The sequence below is a fragment of the Bufo gargarizans genome, chromosome 10 (genome assembly GCF_014858855.1).
Source record: "Bufo gargarizans isolate SCDJY-AF-19 chromosome 10, ASM1485885v1, whole genome shotgun sequence".
Classification (NCBI taxonomy): domain Eukaryota; kingdom Metazoa; phylum Chordata; class Amphibia; order Anura; family Bufonidae; genus Bufo; species Bufo gargarizans.
The window spans coordinates 77,031,313-77,047,298 of record NC_058089.1 but is presented as its reverse complement, the minus strand read 5'-3'; the positions used below and the strand labels follow the sequence as shown (position 1 = coordinate 77,047,298).

At 45.3% G+C, this 15,986-nt stretch overlaps 1 protein-coding gene across 1 annotated transcript in view; it reads left to right on the top strand.

Moving 5' to 3' along the window:
- The first annotated feature begins 2,347 nt into the window (after positions 1–2,347).
- SIPA1 (signal-induced proliferation-associated 1) overlaps positions 2,348–15,986 on the top strand; it is a 125,480-nt gene continuing 111,841 nt past the window's right edge. The window contains exon 1 of the mRNA XM_044269435.1: positions 2,348–2,410. The gene's annotated coding sequence lies outside the window, so the exon portion shown is untranslated. The remainder of the gene's footprint in view (positions 2,411–15,986) is intronic.

Sequence of the window (15,986 nt, the reverse complement as noted above, 5' to 3'; positions counted from 1 at the left end):
GGCTCCACCAACACCACCACCATGACCATGACCGCTTCCCTTATTAGATGTTTGCCTCATAGTTATCGTTCACCAAGCAAAGTAAAAAGTGGTTAAGTCTGTAAAAAATAATCAACTGCCAATAAAAACCCTGATGTAGGGTATTGCACTAAATTGTTTTTTTACTCTATATGACAGCGGTATTTGTGGCCTAAATTTCACAGTAACTTATGCACCTCTAATCCCAGATGTGCAGCATGTCAGAGTTTTTTTTTAACCCCAGTAAGCAAAAGCTGTATTTGTGGCCTAAATTTCATAGTAACTTATGCACCTATAATCACAGATGTGCAGTATATAAAACATTGTGTTTTTTTCACCCCGGTATGCGAAAGCCGTATTTCTGGCCTAAAATAAACAGTCCCTTATGCACCTATATTCCTAGATGTGCACTATATGAAACAGAGGGGTTTGTTTCACCCAGTATGCCAAAGCTGTATTTCTGGCTTAAATGTGACACTCACTTATGCACCTATAATCCTAGATGTGCACCTTATGAAACAGATAAACAGATGGGGTTTTTTCACCCCAGTATGCCCCAGTATGAGAAAGCCATATTTCTGGCCTTAATTTCACAGTAACTTATGCACCTCTAATCCCAGATGTGCAGTTTGAGGGTTTTTTTAACCCCAGTAAGCAAAAGCCGTATTTGTGGCCTAAATTTCACAGTAACTTATGCACCTCTAATTCCAAATGTGCATTATATCAGAGGGTTTTTTAACCCCAGTAAGCAAAAGCTGTATTTCTGGCCTAAAATGAACAGTCCCTTATGCACCTATAATCCTAGATGTGCACTATATGAAACAAAGTGGTTTTTTTTCACCCAGTATGCCAAAGCCGTATTTCTGGCCTAAATGTGACACTCACTTATGTACCTCTAATCCCAGATGTGCAGCATATCAGTTTTTTTTTTTAACCCCAGTAAGCAAAAGCTGTATTTATGGCCTAAATTTCACAGTAACTTATGCACCTATAATCACAGATGTGCAGTATATAAAACACAGTGTTTTTTCCACCCTGGTATGCGAAAGCCGTATTTCTGGCCTAAAAGGAACAGTCCCTTATGCACCTATAATCCTAGATGTGCACTATATGAAACAGAGGGGTTTGTTTCACCCAGTATGCCCCAGTATGCCAAAGCTGTATTTCTGGCCTAAATGTGACACTCACTTATGCACCTATAATCCTAGATGTGCACTGTATGAAACAGATAAACAGATGGGGTTTTTTCACCCCAGTATGCCCCAGTATGAGAAAGCCATATTTCTGGCCTTAATTTCACAGTAACTTATGCACCTCTAATCCCAGATGTGCAGTATATTAGAGTTTTTTTTTTAACCCCAGTAAGCAAAATCCGTATTTCTGGCCTAAAATGAACAGTCCATTATGCACCTATAATCCTAGATGTGCACTATATAAAACAGATGTTTTTTTTTCACCCTGCCTCTGTAACACACTGCTATTACTGATAACTTAATAATTGCACCATGTGTCAAGGCTTGGCCCAGTAGCGCGTCTGACACATGCGTCCTTGCCCAAGCCCCAGACTGTGATGCTGGAGCCTGGACAGGTAAGTTGGTGACAGGGTTGTCCTTGGATTAGTAAAGAATAACGTAGCATACAGTAGGCTCATATCAGAAAATGTTACAGTTATCATTAGGATCCAAAATGATCAATAATTCTCTGAAATATCTCTAAAAACAAAATATACAAATACTAAAAGATAAAAGAATGCATGCTCAACAAATGCTTATTGTTAGTTTTGTCAGTGAAGAAATGCCTCTCATTTCAGATAATGCCTATGTGGCAGGATGAAGCAGTTATAGTCAGCACAGCAGTGATCCTCTGACAGCATCTACCGGGGGTTCTACTGCTGGGAAGTGTAGTAGTATTTTGGAAGAATTGTAATAAGTAACAATTGTCTTGATAATACATAGAACACTGACTGCAGAAAAAGACCTCCTGGTCTACCTAGTCTGTCCCTACATTATTTCTTTGTTATCTTAGGATAGACATGTGTTTATCCCAGGAATGTTTAAAGTCACTTACTGTAGATTTTCCAACCACATCTGCTGGAAGCTTGTTCAGAGCTTCAACCACTGTTTCAGTAAAATAATATAATAATGGGGTGTATGAGGATGGTGGCTGCAGGATGTTTGTCCCACTGACACACACCATGCTGCCGCTGCTCCCCTCCTTTCTCTCTCTCATTGTTTCATGCTTCCTGGCGCTCTCAGGATGTGATTGTTGCAGGCACAGGGGGTGGGCTGCCGGTAAGAAATAGAGGAAGCTGTGGTCGCTACCACAGTGCAAGGCCATGTGAGACAGACATGCAAGTGGTGATGAGACCAGACATGATCAGGGGTTTTGAAAGGTAAATTGTTCACTGAGGGTTTTATACTTGAAGAAGGTCACAGTTGCTTTGCGCTGTCTCACCGATGTAACCAGTGCATAAGCTTGTGGCTTCCTGCTGTTCATTTCATTCTGCAGGTGCAAAATTAGCTTCCATTTCTGCCTTCACTTTGTTTAGTTTTTGAAGCAATGGGGCTGAGCACAGATGGTCAAGTATCTCTCTCCTGAGTGTGTGACTGTGTCAAAAAGCAGAGAAAAATGCTCAATTATCTTGGTGTCACCTTGTGAGGAGAGTGCAGCCTCTTGGTGACTTAATCTTCTATTTGTCACTGTCTCCAACCCTGGAACAGAACAAATCCACAGCATTTTTCTTCTGACATGTAATTCTCAATGGAGAAGCACAAGCTCCAAACCTAGGTTCTTTGTTTCATCTTGTCACACTAATGGGTAAGAGAGAGACTGATAGCTTCATCTTTAATTATCAGCACATACTGGAACACTAATAATGGCCCAGTTTTCATGACAACAGAGAGGATTTAGTACAGTTACAAACTCATAGGCTGGCCATACACTTCAGAAAGCTGTTGTCTCAATACACATCTGACCGACAGCTATGCATTTGAACCACCTTCCCTTTACACATGTCCACTCAGTGTTCTGTATGGACAGAAGGGAGAAGAAAAGGATCAGCCCAATCCTTCTCCCCCTAACATCTGCCAGAAGGGAAGGTTGGTACCCCATCATACAGATTAGATGATCGGCCAGCCCTTTAGAAATCAGTAGATTTAGTTTAGTATGTATAGGTAGCTTTAATCTGAAACATTTAGTTTATCAGACACAAATGATTGTAGCACTTTTGATGGCCCAGCATTATAAAAATAGAATTCACTAAGGTCTCTTTTACACCCACTGAGGATTGGGCCATTATCGGGAACGAATGTTCCTACAAACATGAATTGGCTCATGTAAAGGTGTCGCCAATCAGCCACAAAATTAGCAAAATGCTTGTTCGTCGGGTAGTCACAACTTTTATGTGCAGTGGCCAGTCAAAGGGCTGTTAATGCAGCATTTTAACATCTTCTTCTGATCACTTGTGTAGGTTGGCAGAGCTTCTCCTACTAAACAGTGGTCCTTATGTGTAGACCACTAGGGGCTCTGACTGCTCTACTTTTATACAGTTTGTAACTGATCTAGAACCTTCTAGTGGGAAGGGGGAATCTGAACAGAAACACGGTTGGGGTTAAAGGCTGTCCTAGACCTGTATTGGGCTGCAATACAAGTCAATGGGAGTGACTAATCAGTTTTCAGTTGTAAATACCAGTCTGACAGAGCTAAACCAGATGATAAAAAGTTCACTGTGTCTGTCTTTTCCCTCCAAAACTGACCTCTGCATAGTCCCTGATGACAGCAGTGTGAAATTACTAGCTTCTCAGCGCACATGCTGGAAATTCCCAAAGTCTCTTAGTATGAGCTGGTTGTTCATTAACTCTTTCCACAATTCAGTGCAATAGCAGTGCAGATGAACAGAGTTTAGCATATAAAATGCAATACAACAGTATAAGTGCAAACAGCATAAATCACAATTTAAACCTTTACAGTGCACTAAGGTAGTCAGTTCATGGCTTTGCATATCAGCAATAGGGACAAATGTCCACAAATGTCCAGACTCCAAAGTACCCTTGCTCCAGGACTCTACAGATGGGACACCTAAATCAGCGGGTTTTTTAGCAGCACATTGCTCGGTGTGCATAGGGAATGTGCTGCCGTCAATGCACATAGTGAATGAGAGATTAACTATCGTTATTACCTCTTTTAGGTTACATCTGAAAGGCCCATTAAACAAGCTCTGGTCAACGTATATCGCCGATTGCTGATTGTTTATTAGCCATCATTATCCCATGTAATAGGACCCTAAATATATTGATCACATATGTGAATTTTTAGAATTGCCTGTGTATGGAGATTTATAGTTTTACTTGACACAGGCCAGGGTAACGCTGTGACGTCATCATTCTCACCTGCCTTATGTGTGGGTCAATAAGGGAGCACTTTAAATGTGTATGGGTCACTATGGGGGTGCAATTACTGTGAGGAAGGCACAAAGAAGGCACTGTTTCTGTATAGGGACAGTAATGGGGTAATATTACTGTCAGGAGAGCACTAAGGGGACACTAATACTGTTTAGAGCACAATTACTTAGTAAATAAATAAATTTGACACTATTGCTGAGGATTTGATTCAAGTAAATAGACCTTATTGGAGTAAGTGATTGGCTCCAAAGGCCAAGCGGTAAGTGACAGGGGTAAGTGATTGGCACCAAATGGGTTCTTTTCTACTGGGTCTTTAGAGCCCACTATGGTACCAGAGCCTGGGAGGATCCTCTGGTGTTCTAGTGGGCCAGTCCTACAGTGGTTACTGGCAATAAGAAAGTACTGTTACTGTGGGTATAATAGGGTGCACTATTAGCCTAGTGGCATATATTCCATGTAAGCATGCCACACAGCTGCTATGGGGCCCATGCACAGAGATTTATACAGCTTGAGTTCTGTTGTACTGGTATTCATACTGTATATACTTACCTCTCCTTAGTGATGCCTGCAGGCATCCAGACCTTTATTAATCATGGTAGTTCCATAAGGGGTGTAGCTTAGCAGGAAAGGGCAGCACGGTGGCTCAGTGTTTGGGTCCTAGGTTCAAATCCGACCACGGACAATATCTGTATTGAGTTTGTATATTCTCCCTGTGTTTGCTTGGGTTTCCACCGGGTGCTCTGGTTTTCTCCCACACTCAAAAGATATACTGATAGGGAATTTAATAAAGGGTGATGGCATGCCTGAAATAGAACATGGCTTAGGATGTTCTAGAAATGCACCTTCATTTTGCTGCATGATTCTACTGTTGTGTAAAATAGGCCAAGTAATAGGTGGGACAATGACCTATCTGACATTGATGGCAAATCCTAGCGATATGCCATCAATGTTCCAGACAGGAATATCTTAAAAGGGGTTTTCTGGTACTTAGATATTGATGGCAAATTCTTAGGTCATCTATATCAGAATGGTCCCAGTCCAACATCCCATACCCCCCACTGATCAGATGTCAAATCTCCAACCACTGTGTAGTGGCTGCAAAGAAAAAAGTTGGGGTTAGTAAGCACATCCCAGTGCGCAGGTGCACGTCGCCATGGCTGAAAGCACAAAAACACAATGCAGCAGCACTCTGCAAACACAAATAACAAAGTAAATGCAATAGTGCCATGTACTAATGCTAATGCTACGTTATAAATGTGAGATTCTTTGAAAATAAATTTTGTACAAAATCATTTGTGCCTTCCGCCAATGACAAGGCGATCTATTCAGGACAGCAACCTATACTAAATACTAACCCTTCCACATAACAGTTACTTCAATATTTTATTTATAATCTCAAGACATATACTGATTGTCCATAGTGGGTAACTCCGCACAGCGGGCTATGTAGGTTAGCTATGGGCGGGGACAATGTCCCTATTATGAACCCTAGACTAAACCCTTTGCCCAGGGACGGCCCCTAATGGTGGGGACTCTCTGTCCTCGAGCCTAAGGCTAACAGCTCCTATATAACCCTTATTGGTTCGCTGCTAGAAGAAAGCCTATCAGTGGAGGACCTACATGGACAGCAAGACAAAACAAACACAAAAGTAGTGCAGCATGTATACACCCCTAATGATGTAGAGACATCAAAAGGTACATGATGCACAAGACTTGCTTATTAAAAAACACCCTATTGTATGGATGTTTGTGGTCACCAAGAATAGATATATGGACCAAATGAATGATACACTTGGACCCCAACGCGTTTCCCCCACGGTGTGGGATCATCAGGGGGTGAATGGATCTATAGGTTTAAATGGAAATTCTGCAACAAATCAGCCGCATATAACCTCATAAATCACACTGAGAGAGGGTGAAGGCCCATATAATGAGACTGCTGTATTAGTGGGTGTTTATCACCGTTCTCAGTGTGATAGTACTACCTCCACTGGTGCCATACTGGCCTCCATTAAATTCAGAGAATGCAGATTCCACATGTATGATGAGCACAATTGATTTAATGTATTTGCCAAGCATCTCACATTTACAATGCAGCATTAGCATTATATCTTCTATAGTGAGTATGTCACTACTGTATTTACTTTATTATTTGCATTGTTTGTTTTTACTGTGTAGTGACTGTGCCAGTATACTGCAACTCAGCTCCCATACAACACAGTGGGCAGACTCTTAAAGGGGTTTTCTAGGCTCATGATTTTGATGATTTATCCTCAGGATAGGTTGTTAATATTCGATTGGCGAGGGTGGGACAAACCCCCTTCCCCATAGTCAGCTGTTTCCTGCAGCCTCCAGCTCAGGAACTAACTTTTTGGAGCAGAAAGCATAGCTCTGTTCAGAGTGTAGTGGCCGTACTGGGTTACTGCAGTTTATCTTCATTGAACAGAATGAGAGCTAAGATGCAGTAACCCCATTTTTCTGTGATCTAATTACATTTCCAAGCCCGTGTGTGTCAGGCCAACACATACTGTATAGTGCCCACTGGTTAGTGTCTAGGCCTGCACTCATACCGTTACAGGGTGTCATTCACCCAAATACCTTGCAGAAAAAAAAAATTATATTTAAAAATTTTCTGTGATCTAATCACATTTGCAAGCATGTGTGCGTCAGGCCAACACATACTGTATTGTGCCCACTGGCTAGTGGCTAGGCCTGCACTCATACCGTTACAGGGTGTCATTCACCCAAATACCTTGCAGATAAAAAATTAAATTTATAAAAAATTTCTGTGATCTAATCACATTTGAAAGCCCGTGTGCGTCAGGCCCACACATTCTGTATTGTGCCCACTGGCTAGTGTCTAGGCCTGCACTCATACCGTTACAGGGTGTCATTCACCCAAATACCTTGCAGATAAAAAATTAAATATATAACATTTTTCTGTGATCTAATCACATTTGCAAGCACGTGTGCGTCAGGCCCACACATACTGTATTGTGCCCACTGGGTAGTGGCTAGGCCTCCACTCATACCGTTACAGGGTGTCATTCACCCAATTACCTTGCAGATAAAAAATAAAATATATAAAAAATTTCTGTGATCTAATCACATTTGCAAGCACGTGTGCGTCAGGCCCACACATACTGTATTGTGCCCACTGGCTAGTGGCTAGGCCTCCACTCATACTGTTACAGGGTGTCATTCACCCAAATACCTTGCAGATAAAAAATAAAATATATAAAAAATTTCTGTGATCTAAACACATTTGAAAGCCCGTGTGCGTCAGGCCCACACATTCTGTATTGTGCCCACTGGCTAGTGTCTAGGCCTGCACTCATACCGTTACAGGGTGTCATTCACCCAAATACCTTGCAGATAAAAAATTAAATATATAAAAATTTTCTGTGATCTAATCACATTTGAAAGCCCGTGTGCGTCAGGCCCACACATTCTGTATTGTGCCCACTGGCTAGTGGCTAGGCCTGCACTCATACCATTACAGGGTGTCATTCACCCAAATACCTTGCAGAAAAAAAAATTTGAATAAAATTTTTTCTGTGATCTAATCACATTTGCAAGCCCGTGTGCGTCAGGCCCACACATTCTGTATTGTGCCCACTAGCAAGTGGCTAGGCCTGCACTCATACCGTTACAGGGTGTCATTTACCCAAATACCTTGCAGATAAAAAAAATTATATTAAAAATGTTTCTGTGATATAATCACATTTGCAAGCCCGTGTGTGTCAGGCCCACACAGACTGTACTGTGCCCACTGCCCACAACTTATATAGGTTGGAACAGTACCTTGCACGCATAGTAACACTTATCTAATAAAAAATGACAGGCAGAGGCAGGTCACGCCGCAGGGGCCGTCGTGTTTGTGGTGCTGTGATTTCCACTGGCCCTGGAATAATGCCCAGTGTTCAGAGGCCGCGTACCCTGAACCCCAAAAATTCTCAGAAAATAGTTGACTGGCTTACAGAGGACACCCAATCTTCAACAGCTTCCGCTAAGAACCTTGACGCACCATCCTCCTCCAGCTCAGCTTTGGTCACCTGCTCTTAAGTTACCACTCTCCCGCCCGCCGCCACCACCACCACTACCACCACAGCCACCACAGCCGCTTCACTTGATCCCTCAGAGGAGTTATTTACACATCAGTTGGATGAAATTAGTGATGTGCAACCATTATTGCCAGGGGATGTAGATAACAGGGATATGTCTCAGTCAGGCAGCATTACACACATGGACGTACAGTGTGATGATGATGATGATGATGTTGTATCCGCTACCTCCTTTGCTGAGGTATCAGATACAAGTGAAGTGGTTGATGATGACGATGTGTCCGTGGGTGCCTGCTCGAAGAGAAGAAGAAGAAGGGGAAAGTTCAGAAGGGGAGACAGAGAGAAGGAGGAGACGAGTTGGAAGCAGGGGGAGGAGGTCGTCACAAGGAGCTAGTGGCACAGTCAGACAGCATGTATCGTCACCCGGGGTCAGCCAGACAGCACGCCAATCAACGCATGCTGTTTCCACCACCAGAATACCGCCATTGCAAAGCTCAGCAGTGTGGCATTTTTTTTGTGTTTCTGCCTCTGACAACAGCGATGCGATTTGCAACCTGTGCCAAAAGAAACTGAGTCGTGGGAAATCCAACACCCACCTAGGTACAACTGCTTTGTGAAGGCACATGATCGCACATCACAAACGCCTATAGGATCAACACATGATGACGAGTAGAAGCAGCACACAAGCTCAAAGCCACCATCCTCCTCCTCCCCGCCACTCCGCCTCTCACCTTGAGCAGTTCCATCTCATCTGCCCAAAGTCAGGTGTCTGTAAAGGAAATGTTTGAGCGTAAGAAGCCAATGTCACAGAGTCACCCCCTTGCCCGGCGTCTGACAGCTGGCTTGACGGAACTCTTAGCCCGCCAGCTTTTACCATACTGAGGCTTTCAAAAAAATTGTCGCTATTGGGACACCACAGTGGAAGGTACCCGGATGATTTTTTTTTTCTAATAAGGCAATCCCAAACCTCTACTCATTGATTGAAAAGGAAGTCATGGCATCTCTGGCATACAGTGTTGGGGCAAGGGTCCATCTGACCACTGATACCTGGTCTGCAAACCATGGTCAGGGCAGGTATATCACCTACACTGCTCATTGGGTCAACCTGCTGACAGCTGCCAAGCATGGAATGCGTGGCTCTGCAGCGGAGTTGGTGACACCGCCACGACTTGCAGGCAGGCCTTCTGCCACCTCCTCTACTCCTCCTACTCCATCCTCTTCCATAACCTCCTCGGCTGAGTCCTCTTCTGCTGCGGCGTCTGGCTGCACATCAACTGAATCCCCCCAGCTCCCCAGGGGCTATTCCACATCCCGGATACGACAGTGTCACGCTGTCTTGGGGTTGACTTGCCTGAAAGCAGAGAGCCACACCGGACCAGCACTCCTGTCCGCCCTGAACGCACAGGTGGATCAGTGGCTGACCCCACACCAACTGGAGATCGGGAAAGTGGGGTGTGACAATGGAAGCAATTTGTTGGCGGCATTAAATTTGGGCAAGTTGTCACATGTGCCGTGCATGGCACATGTGTTGAATCTCATCGTACAACGCTTTGTGTCTAAGTACCCAGGCTTACAGGACGTCCTCAAGCAGGCCAGGAAGGTGTGTGGCCATTTCAGGCGTTCCTACACGGCCATGGCGCACTTTTCAGACATTCAGCGCCGAAACAACATGCCAGTGAGGCGCTTGATTTGCGACAGCCCAACACGTTGGAATTCAACACTACGAATGTTCGACCGCCTGCTCCAACAAGAAAAATCCGCCAACGAGTATTTGTATGACTGGGGTGCTAGGACAGCCTCTGCGGAGCTGGGAATTTTTTTGCCACGTTACTGGACGCTCATGCGCAATGCCTGTAGGCTCATGCGTCCTTTTGAGGAGGTGACAAACCTAGTCAGTCACACCGAAGGCACCATCAGCGACCTCATCCCATTTGTTTTCTTCCTGGAGCGTGCCCTGCGAAGAGTGCTGGATCAGACTGTAGATGAGCGTGAAGAGGAAGAGTTGTGGTCACCATCACCACCAGAAACAGCCTTGTCATCATCGCTTACCGGACCTGCGGCAACGCTGCAAGAGGAGTATGAGGAAGAGGAGTCAGAGGAGGAATGTGGCTTTGAGGAGGAGAAAGACCAACCACAGCAGGCATCCCAGGGTGCTCGTTGTTGTCACCTAACTGGGACCCGTGGTCTTGTACATGGCTGGCGGGAAGAACAGACCGTCAATGACATCAGTGAGGAGGAGGAACGGTAAATGAGTAGCTCGGCATCCAACCTTGTGCAAATGGGGTCTTTCATGCTGTCATGTCTGTTGAGGGACCCCCTTGTATAAAAAGGATGAAGGAGAACGACCTGTACTGGGTGGCCACGCTACTAGACCCCCGGTATAAGCAGAAAGTGGTGGAAATGTTACCAAATAACCGGAAGTCAGAAAGGATGCAGCAGTTCAAAACCAAACTAAAAAATATGCTTTACACAGCTTATAAGGGAGAGGTTGCTGGTTTGTGTGCGGATGCACACAGTAGGGTATTTGTTTGGCGCACAAAAGACGATCTCAGCCAGTGGACTTTTGGTGAAATAGCTGTTTTATTGTTCAGTAGACAACGCGTTTCGGAGTTTATAACTCCTTTATCAAGTCTAAAACAAGGGTATAAAAAAGTGCCGGAGGCAAAAAAGTATCCCCACCTGGTTAGATGGGTGTGGACATGCATTATACAGTAGAATATTAGAGAGTTGTGTGCGTGCATTAAGCATTAAAAGGTGCATAATTATATACATGAAAAATGGCGGGAGCGTGGTAGTGATGTCAGGCGGGAACGATAAATATCGCTGGCGGCGCCGATCAGCTGGTGTGCTGGGGGCGGGGTCGTGACGTCCGTGAATGCCGCTCGGCAGGCGCTGGGCGGCAGGGGAATGTGTAGAAGTGATTTGTGGGCAGCGCAGGAAGGGAAGGGGAAATGAGAGGCTGGCACTGTGTACTGTTATGTGATGATGGGGTGGCTGTGATGGGACGTTTTTATGGGTCATGATGTGATATTGGGGCTGGTGTGTTGTGGCTGGTTTAATTCATGTAAATAGGGTGGGGGTAAACAATGGTGGCTGGTGGTGGCTAGTTTGAGGCATGTATGTAGGGTGGGGGATGAATCAGTGGTGGCTAGTTTAAGGCATGTATGTAGGGTGGGGGATAATTCAGTGGTGGGGGTGGTGGGGTGGGAGTAGGACATGATGTGGTGTGATGTTGTGATTGGTTTGTGGGTAATGTGTGGTGTGGCTAGACTGGACCACACAGGGGGATGAGGTCAACCTGAATTGGCGCGGTGGTTGGCAGGTGGGCAGAAGGGATGTAGTGATGGAAAAGGGGGGGGTATGGGATGGAGCTGGATGAACTGTGGCAAATGTAGAGTATGGTGGCGAGGTGGGTGGGAAAAGAGAGAAGAGGGAACGTGAGGAGGGACAGTGGGTGCCGGGGGCGGCGGGCAAGGCGGGGGGGGTTTGTGTGGACATGGTGAGGTGTGATGAGGGAAGGTGGGGGACTGGGGAATCGAGGGGGGGGGAGTGAAGGAGAGGGCAGTAGTGTGTGTGTAAAACGATAGGGAGGGCAGCGATCTGGGTTTTAGAAGCAGTTTTTTTAACCATCTCCCCGTTCGAAAAATCAATTTAATAAATGGACCCCAGATTGGGGATGTCACGTAACAGGGATTAAACTGATGAGAATAGTACTACAGAAAATAGCACTCATATCGGGTGTGACAATAAAATTGCACGGCGCAGACGCAGTGACCGTGGCGTGGATTCAAACAAAGGGGAGGGAGCCAGCGTTTTTTTAACCATCTCCCCGTTCGAAAAATCCATTTAATAAATGGACCCCAGATTGGGGACATAACAGGGATTAAACTGATGAGAAGAGAGAACTATAGAAAATACCACTCATATCGGGTGGGACAGTAAATTGCACGGCACAGACGCAATTTAATGCATACCAAAAATGTATGCGTTAACAGATTCCTCAGACTGATGCCGTACAGTGGCGTCCGTTCAGCATACAGTTCCATGGTAGAAAAAAAATGTACGTTAGCATACGCATTTTTTTTATCGACTCTGCAGGATATAAAAATGTGGAGTGCTGCACATTTGTATACATCAAACCGATGAGAAATAAAAAATTTCTAGGCTTCGGCAGGGCACATTTTTGAGAGTTTCCCTTTAAGATGCATAAAATTGGCCCCTGATTAAAATACATATTTTTTGTGGGAATTTTTGCCAATGATCTCCCTCTGGTATATCACTGTCCATGTTGTGGAACTATTTGTGTACTTCTAGTTAGTGTTTGCTGGATGCAAATATAACCTGAAGGTTTGTCAGGTTCGCCTGCCATTAAAGTGCATGGGGCCCTCCGCGAATCGTCTCCGCCGATGTTCGTCCATCACTACTGGACACACTGTGCTTGAAGCTGCTTGCTCCTGCAGCAATTCAGCCTAGCAGTTCTACATTATAAACTCAATCCCTTGCAACAAAAAAAAAATCATTTAAACAAAGGCAGCTTTTTTTTTCTTCAAAACCTCAGTATATTTTTGATAGTACAGTACCCCAATAGCATTCTATAGAAAACGCTAAGCTATTGCACATTTTTTAATAGCATTTTATCCATCTGTATTATTAAATGTGCTGCATTATAGCAAAACCATTTTATGGCAATAATTAGAGATGAGCGAATTTCTCCAAAATTCGATTTGACTGATTCGCCAAATTTTCCGAAAAAAAAATATGGTTCGATCCGAATGTATTTGTGGCGTTTTTGCATTTCCTGGCTGCAAAGTGCCTTTATAGTGGTGTAGAACACCGTGCCTTGCACGCATAGGGAGTCTGCTGTTATAGTGAAACAATACTGTGAGTCAGTATGACATGTAGATGACTGGCGTCACTCTTAGAATCACTGCACACTTTACTTATTTGGGCAGTTATGGGGCCAAACCTGACCAAATAACTCAAGTGTGAATTCAGCCTTACAAATCAATGTTAGCACTAGGTATAAAGAACCGTGCAGAGGCCCAAGATTGTACTATAGCGTGAAAGTGCGCACTACTTTTACACCAATTCACTGATTCCACATAGATTTCTACAGAACCTGTTCTATTAAATGCTTATACAAGAAGACCCCCCCCTGACAGAGTGGAGTGGGTGTCAGCAGTAAGTTTGTGTTGACGTCACAGATTTTCCCCTTCCTCTGATCCGTCAGAACAATAACCCCCAAAAAACGTATCCTGTCTGTGAAGCATCTGCTTTCATTCAGTATTTGGTCAGTAATCCATCAGTTTTGCTAAAGCCAAAAAAAACAGGAGTGAATTCAAAACAAAGATGACATGTGAATGGAATATTTGCATGTCTTTTGTGTTTTCTACCCACTCCTGCTTTTGGCTACCAAATCATAAGCTATTTCTGATGCAAAATAGGGACCATGTCATGCAGGCCTTACAGCTGTTACATAGACAGGATCCGTTGTGCATCTCATTTTTCCTTTCTTCTGACAGATCAGAAGAAGTGACAAATAAATGATGATGTCAGCCAGGCCAAAAGGCAAAATAGTGGCCTAGTCATGAAGTGGGGAGGATGGGAACAGCATGAGAAGTCTACAGAGGGGCCCTATGACATAGTGGAGAGTTGGAAGCAGCATGAGGAGACCACAGAGTGGCCCAATGAAAGAGTCTGGAGATGGCAGCAGCATGAGGAGGAGGCCACAGAGTGGCACAATGACAGTGTGAAGGTGGCAGCAGCAGCATCAGGAGGCCACAAAGTGGCACAATGACAGAGTGTGGAGGTGGCAGCAGCATCAGGAAGAGGCCACAGGGTGGCAAAATGACAGTGTGGAGGTGGCAGCAGCAGCATCAGGAGGCCACAGAGTGGCACAATGACAGTGTGGAGATGGCAGCAGCAGCATCAGGAGGCCACAGAGTGGCACAATGACAGTGTGGAAGTGGCGGCAGCAGCAGCATCAGGAGAAGGCCACAGGGTGGCAGAATGACAGTGTGGAGGTGGCAGCAGCAGGATCAGGAGACCTAAATGGTGAGGTGGCAGCAGCATCAGGAGACCACAGAGTGATCTGTTGACAGAGTGGGGAGGTGGCAATACCAGCTGAAGATGGTGGGTGAAAGAAGGAGCACTTTGCATCAGATGTATGGCATCAGGTGGGTGGCAGCATCAGAATAGTAGCTGAGGCAGGTAACCAGAAGAAACCGGTCTCTTCTGTCAAAGTGTTGGGCTGGCAGCATGGATGATCTAGTCTGATGCATCAGGAATTGGTGGGTGGAAATCTTGGCTGATCCATACCTGATTCATCTTGACAAAGGTCAGTCTCTCCACATTTTGGGTGGACAGGTGAGTTATTCTTGGGGTAACTATGGCCCCTGCCGCACTAAACATCCGCTCTGATGCCACAATACTGGCCGGGCAGGACAGCTTTTCCAGGGCAAACTCTGCCAGTTGCGGCCACAAATCCAGTTTGGCTGACCAGTAGTCCAGCAGATCTTCAATGTGGGTTGGCAGGTATGCCACCACCTGCAGGTTCAGGTCCTGCTCGAGGTCTAGTTGCTGCTGGTGAGTAGTTTTTTCACTAGCCCCCCCCCCCCGCTGTCAGACCTGCAAGAGGGTGGACGATGGTGCAGATAGGCAGCGGCCAACTAACTTCATAGAATGTCTCTATATTAGTTCATTTTGTTATCCCTCTCAACAGGTGTAAAGAAAGGTCCACATTTTGGACCAGTAGCAAGGGTCCAACAAGATGGAGAGACAGAAGTCATCCCTCTGATGAATGCTGATAATTCGACTGTCACTGTGCAAGCAAGTGAGCATGCATCGGGCCATTTGTGCAAGTGACTCGGAGGGGCTCCCTGCCTCCATCTCCACTGCATACTGCCATGGTGTGTATGGTTCCTCTGTCTCGTCTTCCTCATAGCCCTGTAGCTCTCCTGGCTGCTCCTCCTCTCCTGTCACCTGTGTAGAAAAAACACCCATTTTGCTACACATTGCTTGTGCTCCAATGTCCTCCTCCTCCAGTTCAGCCCCCACAGGGCTCATGTGAGATCTAGGCACCACGTCTCCAGTCCCCTGACCAGCCAGATTTACCAGCATCTGTTCCAGGACATGAAGCAGTGGAATGACGTTGTTCATCCCGTAGTCCTGGCGACTGACAAATAACATGGCCTCCTCAAAGTGCCTGAGCTAGCATCAAGAAATTGTTTATGGCCTTTCTCTGTTCATATAGTTGGTCCAACATATGGAGGGTGGAATTCCAATGGGTGGAAAAGTTGCATATCAGCCTATGTTGGGGGATGCCGTGGCTGAAGTGCAAAAAAACTGCCACACCACAGAGTAGGTGATTTTACTCCCAGCACTTTGCACTGACTGACTGCTACTGTTGCTGCTTCCGAGAACCCCTGCACCACTACTTTCCGGGCAGGTAGGTTCCTGCAAATCGGTTGGTCTACCCCGCTGACTCCCGGCTATGCTAGCGACT